This window comes from Plecotus auritus (genome assembly GCF_963455305.1).
Source record: "Plecotus auritus genome assembly, chromosome: 1".
Taxonomy (NCBI): Eukaryota; Metazoa; Chordata; class Mammalia; order Chiroptera; family Vespertilionidae; genus Plecotus; species Plecotus auritus.
Window position 1 is genome coordinate 92,128,480 of NC_137770.1, and position 7,824 is coordinate 92,136,303.

Below are 7,824 nucleotides of genomic sequence, written 5' to 3' on the forward strand. Positions count from 1 at the left end.
TGACAGTCCAGTTTCACCCCGTATGGTCTGGGTCCCAGAGTCTCGCCCAGAACTGGAGTTCAGCACAGTTGGGAGCTTTTGTCTCCCTCCTGCTTGAGAAAGCCAGCGCGCACTCAGTTGCTAGTCCTCTCCATGTTTGTGTCTCAGTACTTCTGCCTCCTGCAGCTCCTCTGAATCTCAGTGTGTTTTTCTCTTTCCTTCTAGTTGTAGAATTTCCACTCAGCCAGCCTTCCTGTGGTTCTGGATGATGTCCGTTTTGTCTTTTAGTTGTAGTTTTGAAATTGTTGTGCGAGGTAGCATTTTAGGTGTTTACCTATGCCGCCATCTTGGTTTCCTCAATAGTGTTCTTTTCATTCTCAAAAGTATCCTATTTGAATGACAAATTATATGATAACCCTCTCTTCAATAAAATAATCTTTCTAATTCTTGAACTAGAGTACTATTTTGTGAATGTTGGCAAAGCAGGCCAATTTTTATACCACAGTGTTTGACAGTGTTCCTTCTAAGATGGATTCACTACTTATTATATTTAATAAATAAAATGTTTAAAATCAAAAGTTTTAGCCCGGCTGGTATGGCTAAGTGGTTGAGTGTCAACCTATGAAACAAGAGGTCACGGTTCAATTCCTGGTCAGGGCACATGCCTGGGTTGTGGGCTCGATCCCCAGTAGGGGATGTGCAGGAGGCAGCCCATTAATGATTCTCTCTCATCATTGATGTTTCTCTCTCTCTCCCTCTCCTTTCCTCTCTGAAATAAATAAAAATATGTTTAAATAAGTAAATAAATAAAACATTTTATATTCAGAAATACTTCACAGTTCTACACCTGAAAGCAGACTTTATTCCATCTATTCTCTCTTAGTGTTAGTATACAACAAAATATCTATTATTCAGAGAATAAATATAGAATATTTATGTGTGGTATCGAAAGAAATTGTATTCTAAATAAACATCATTTCAAATTATGAGACAGATTTGAAAACATTTCACATTTATGTACACCAAAATTGTTTTATCACCTTTCCCTCACATTTAAGATCACTCTTGCCTGGTTTTCCATTTCATTGAATGTTATTGACCACTAGAGGGAGAAACAAGAAAAGCATTGAAAATTTTGACAAATCAAAACTAGTCCAATGCCAGTAGTAAATCGTACTAATTGTATGGATTCAAGGAAGGCACTTGCAGATAGCTATTGTTGGTTGTTGGTCTGTCAATTTTATGAAATCCTGTAGGAATAATGTAACAGAAAGATGGTGTGAGTTCTCTAAGCATGAGAAAGAACGTGTTCTATGGTTGACTAAATTATAGTTTTTTTGTTCAATTTGTTTGCCCAAAGAGTAAGTACAATAAACATATCCAATAAGGATGAATGACAAAAGGATGAGCTTCAGACTCAAAGGTGAGAAAAGTGGCAGTAAATGAAAAATACTATCATAAAACAATTTCTCTATACTTTGCATTGAATGAATTTGACAATTAATACTTACATATTATAGTTAAATACATAGACTATACTTGTTATAAAGTGACTCAAAATTCTAACCAGTTACAGATGTGTTTATCTTAAACTGCTCAATATGTGAATTTATCAAGAGAAAATTTCTTGAACTCTATTATTTTGTTAGAAAATGTCTGAATTATTTCTTACCCAAAAAATCACTGACTCCTTTAGTTGTAAGAAAAATATATAAAATACATTAATTCAACAAATAAATGTTGACCATCTACTCAGTGTAATATACTCAGGAGATTTAAGACTGAATTGGACAGGGATTTTTTTCTCAAGAAATTTATTGTCTAAATAAAAAACCTACTTACAAAAATCGGTAAAACAAGGTAGATGTGGGACATGCCATTAGAGAAGCAGAGTCGGGACTCTATGGCTGTTCAGAAGCAAAGGTTACTTCTAGTTTGATGTGTCTGTGGGGAGTGTTCAGGGGTGACGATTCATGAAAGATTTGAGCAGGGTCTGAGATATTTAGGATTTAGAAATGTGGCAATTACAGGATAAATATTTTAGGTGCAAGGAGCAGAATGCGCAGGTGCATGGAGGCAAAGTCCCGCTGAGCAAAAGCAAAATGTATGAACAGAAAAATAAAACAGAGAAAAGGATGTATGTAAAATAAAGGAAACAATTAAAATTGTAATCTAAGTGAAAGAAGAAGCATAAATTATAACCCCAATAGCCTGTTATAACCAATTTTAGAATTTGGGAGTATTTTCTTTCAGTAACTTTTCCCTTTGTAATTTTTAATGTGTGTGAAACTTTAGTGCATATAAAATTATGTAGTCTATTTTTTCCTTAACATTCTACCATAAACACACCCCCATATTGTTTCATAGTTTTAGGAACTATAATTTTTAATGCCTGTACACTATATAATCTGTAAACTTACTATAATTTTCATAGTCATTTTTTATTTTTGGATATTAAGGTTGTTATACACATTTTTCTCTATTTTTAAGATAACCAATGTAATTATAGGTTTTCCATATTTTGAATTATTTCAGAATAAATTCTCAGGTATGAATATTTTTATAGTTAGTCTAAATTGCTTTTCACAAATGCAGTAGCAAGTTATAAGGACATTGAAATAAAACCGTGAATTTGCCCACTCAATATTCACCCTCATAGTTATTAATAAAAGATTTTCTTTTGTAGGAATGTCACTTGTTATAAAAATCTCACTACCCCATCCATACTCCCTTGTGGTGAGCATGTCCATATGATGATTGTGGTCTATGAAGTTTGCTGGGGTGAGCTTCTAGAAATACTTTTGTTTTGATAATTAAAAGGAAGCAGCTGGCACATACCCTTTCCTATTTTCCCTTCCTTACTTACAGGTGAAACTAAGTCATCACTATGGACAGCTTTGCCCACATAATACCACCAAACTGGATTTAAATGTCCTTCAAAAGAGGAGAGATTGAGACATAAAAGCAAGTGATGTATTGATTGTACCATGTACCCAACATATTAAATCAGTTCGATTCCCCTCTTCCTTCCAGAGAAAGATCTGGCAAGGTAAATAAAAGGAAATCTTTTCTCTGCCCTCCGTATCCGCTGCAGTGTCTGGCTTCTCCACACCAGCTGCCACCTGCAGTCAAGCACCCTGAAAGGTTATTTGTGCTGAGGAATAGCTTAAAAAATTATTGTGAAATAAAAGAAATAGGTAAAAATACCCGAGGCATACTGGTCTGTTCATAAATATTAATTACATCTGGATTTACACAATAAAGGCTTGTTCAGGGAAGTTTGCAAACTTGCCATCTAGACAACTGCATTTTATTTTATTTTATTTATTTGGTATTTTTTCTTTATTAATTAAGGTATTACATATGTGTCCTTATCTCCCCCTCTCCCCCACTCATGCCCTCACTCCCCTGGTATCTGTGTCCATTGGCTAGGCTTATATGCATGCATACAAGTCCTTTGGTTGATCTCTCCCCCTTACCCCCACCCTCCCCTACCTTCCCTCTGAGGTTTGACAGTCTGATCAATGCTTCTCTGTCTCTGGATCTGTTTTTGTTCATCAGTTTATGTTGTTCATTATATTCCACAAATGAGTGAGATCATGTGATATTTATCTTTCTCCGACTGGCTTATTCCACTTAGCATAATGCTTTCCAGTTCCATACATGCTGTTGCATATGGTAAGAATTCCTTCTTTTTTATAGCAGCATAGTATTCCATTGTGTAGATGGACCACAGTTTTCTAATGTACTCATCTGCTGATGGGCACTTAGGCTGTTTCCAAATCTTAGCTATGGTGAATTGTGCTGCTATGAACATAGGGGTGCATATATCCTTTCTGATTGGTGTTTCTAGTTACTTGGGATATATTCCTAGAAGTGGGATCACTGGGTCAAATGGGAGCTCCATTTTTAGACAACTGCATTTTATACTGAGCCCAGAGCAACAGACATTAGCTTCCAACAGATAGTTAGGGCTATATGCAGCTAAACTCTCGATTCCAATAATTACAGGCTGTTGTTGTTCCTTGTGATTAAGCCCCTAGCCATGCGACTTCATGCTTCTGGACCTTGTTAATATTTTGTCTCACCTGCCTAGAATTCTGTACTTTGTCCGCATGAGTTTGTGTTCTCTTGGAAGCGTTTTCTGACCACTCCCATTCTTGTCTATTCTCCCAGAACATCTCATACAAAATCATATAATTGAGCTCTAGTGTAACTAATTGTTCTTGCTTGCCTGTTCCACTGTAATTTCAGGACAGGCTGCAACTATGTTTTATTCATCTTTGAAAAAAAATGGCCTAGCCAAATACCTGGCCCACACTCAGAAAGGACTTGTTGAAAGGATGAAAACAGGTAAGTTTAATCTTTGGGGGTCCCCTCATCTCCCTACTTGTTTCCCTTCTTCTCCTTTGTGGTGTCCTACCCTGCTTCACCCCATCTCACCATTTTTATGTCTTCATCCATTCTCCCCCTGACTTGCTGATGCCTCCTATTTCCAGCTCCCTTCTGGGTTTGGTAATAAGTTTACTTATGTCATAAATTACAAACCCCTGGAGAGTGGGAAAAGTGTTGATCCTCCATTAAAAAGTGTTGAATTCTTCAGAAATTAGCAGAGTGCTTTTCACTCATTAGGTGTTTGTTTAGATTTAAACATGTATTGCTTTTATCCATTTATAAAAGTAATACATATTCACTATAGAGATTTTTTTTTATAAACACAGAGTATCATTAATAATGTACCAACACTTATCCATCACTTATAGATGCACTATCAATATGTTGGTACATTGATACATATAACAAAATGTTGTTTTTTCCCCAAATTGGGATATTACTGTATAAACTCTTTTGTCCTGCCTTTTCCATTTAACATTCTATCATGAGCATTTTATCATGGCTTTAAGTATTCTCTTAAAATGTCACTGATTTAATACTTTTCTTATTTCTGGACATTCAGATCCATTTTTTCCTTTATAAACAAGTCTTTGATGAAAATTTTATGTATAAATATGTACATCTATCACTTTCTTAAGTTCCTAGAGGAATTATTTGACCACTCTGTCAACATTTTAAGGTATTTTGATACTTATAGCCAAAACAACTTTCAGAAATGTTATCACTTATTGAATCAGTTAACAAATATTTATTGAGCCTTTACTATGTGCTTGATGCTGTACATGGGCTCAGATTATAATGAGGAGTACTATAGCCAAGGTCCTTGCCCTCAAGCTCCTAGGGGGAGACAGATAACAAATAAGAAAATGAAAAGAATAACATATTATTGGTAGTGCTCTGAGGAAAGTTCTGACTGATAGATCCTACTTTGGTCAGAATGGTGAGGAAAGCTTTTCTGGGAGATCTCATTTAATTTTAAACCTGAAACATTGAAAAAATAGCAGTCATGAAGGTAGAGTGAAGTCCGCTGGGAAGAGGAGAATGGCAAGAAATGAAGTGGAGAGGGGGTAGGTAGAAGCCAAAGGGCCAAACTATGGTCCTCTGTTAAGTGATAGGAGGCTCTTAAACCAATCATGATAATGTGTTTATAGGTATCAGCAGGTTAATGCTTTACCGCTTTTAGTGAACATTTGCATTCCAACAGAAATCTCCTGAGATAATCTCCTTAACTCAAAGCAATGCCCCCACTGGTGGAATTTGGCACCATGACAGGTGGGCATTTCACTGCCTCTCAGGTCACGTTTTATATAGGGTAGCCTACATTGCCCATATCAGAGAGTTCATTCTCTGATTGTGTCCTTTTCCATCAATGCCCAGGAGTCTGCACAGGTATAATGGTCACATACAGCAGCTGTGTATGGACCATGGTTCATCTTTCCTCTTCAATCAAGGTTAATAAAAGCTGCCAAGTCATGACTCTTGGATTGAATGTATATCTCATGGCAGTGGAATTAATTAAGATGAGCTTAAAAATTTTTAATTTAAATGTTTGTCACATTTACACACACTCTCTAAATAATATATATAAATATATCTTACATATAATTAATATATTATATATATATATATATATATATATATATATATATATATATATATATAATACCATATACAGGATAGTAAGAATAATATTTTATATAGAGAATTAAGAAGGAATTAATTACCCAAAAGTGTTATAGTTATATCTGAAATAGAGATTGAGATTCAATAAGAACTGTTTAAAATTCTAAATCCTTGGCTTTGATTAATTTATGTTTATATTAGGAGTCAGGCTCATATTCAGCTTTCAGATTTATTGTTTTGTATTGTGCATTGATGCTTACTGAGCACTTTCAAATTTATACATATTGATAAATGAAAAGCTTTTTTAAATTTATTCTGTTTGGACCTGGATTTTATTTATTTCTTACCCATCAAAAAAAAGAAAATGATCCTCTATTAGAATTCAGACTTTTTCAAGACCACTCCAAAATCAAACAAGATTATAGTGAGAAAGGCATTCTTTCAATACTTTGTCTAAAAAAGTAGGTCTATACAACATTATTCTGTGTTCACTTTGATAAGATATTGTTATAAGCTATTAAAACAAAACTGTATTGCATAAAATCAAATGAAATCAACAAATATTTACTGAATGTCTGCAGTATATCAGGACCTGAGTAGTCACTGTGAGTACAATGGAGAAGTATAGTGTGTAATTCCTGCCTTATAGGAGCTTAGGGACAAAACAACAGGGGGTACCCAACAATGTGGGGGAGGGGAACCAAGGATACTGACCTGTATGAAGCACCTATCATGGCCTAGGAGTTGTTCTAGTTGCTTCCACCTAAATTTCCTTTGTATAGCTCAGCTCCTTTTCATCCCCCAATTCTTTAGTATTCTCTTTTCCACTCTCCTCCCAATCATACAGCCTTCAGGCCATCTCAGTCCTCACCACCCTGCTCACCTCTCACATCCTATCACCACTAAATCCTGTTCTGGACCCTTCCAATGGCCTGACTTCTCTCATTGCCTCTGTTCTCTTCTGTTATTAGCCTATCCCCCTTTAGCATTGTGGACAGAGTGAATTCTCTGAAATGAAAATATGATTAAGTACACTCTTTTGGGATGCAAGTAACAGAATTTGTTTAAGATGGTGTATGCTTTTGCGCTACATATCTACTAGTACTTTATCTCTTACTACAGATCAGTTCTTTCTTCTTTCTGGTCTACACAGTGAAAAATGACAGTAGACTGAGCCTGGACTATCTCGGTTTCCCGTCTGAATTTCTTAAGAAGGGACTTATTGTGCCAGCTTGGGTCAGAAGTCAACCTTGGATCAATCACCAGTGGTAATCAGGGTTTCCTTGTAAGGACAAGGGAACTGTAACCATGTTGTTGGAACAGAATTTTTTTCAGAAAAAGGGTTGCTAGGCAGATAAACCAGTAGGTGTTTCTTGGGAAGGGTGAGGATTTGAGTTAACTGGAGCATATGGTTGAGTTAGGGGTAAAAAGAAATACGTTTTCAAAGATTAATGCTTGGGGCCAAATTTTCAAGAATCTTTATGTGAAGCTAAAGAGTTTGAACTTTATCCTACAGACATTGGGGAGTTATTGCAGTTTTTTATGGAGTGACTTGAACAATATTTAGGATAATTAATCTAGAAGTAGATTAGATAAATTTAAATGGGAGAAACTGGAAGATGTTGTAGGAGTCAGATATGAGACGATAAGGGCATTGAAAGAACTTGGAGTAAAAACGTTAGGGAACACATCCTAGCAGATTACTTGGACCTAGTGGTGGATTTTGTTTTTTTAATCTCTGTGAGTTTTTTGTGATGGCCATATTAAAATGGAACACAACAAAAAACCAGACCATATGTTTCATGGTTCATTAAGGTGAATTCATGT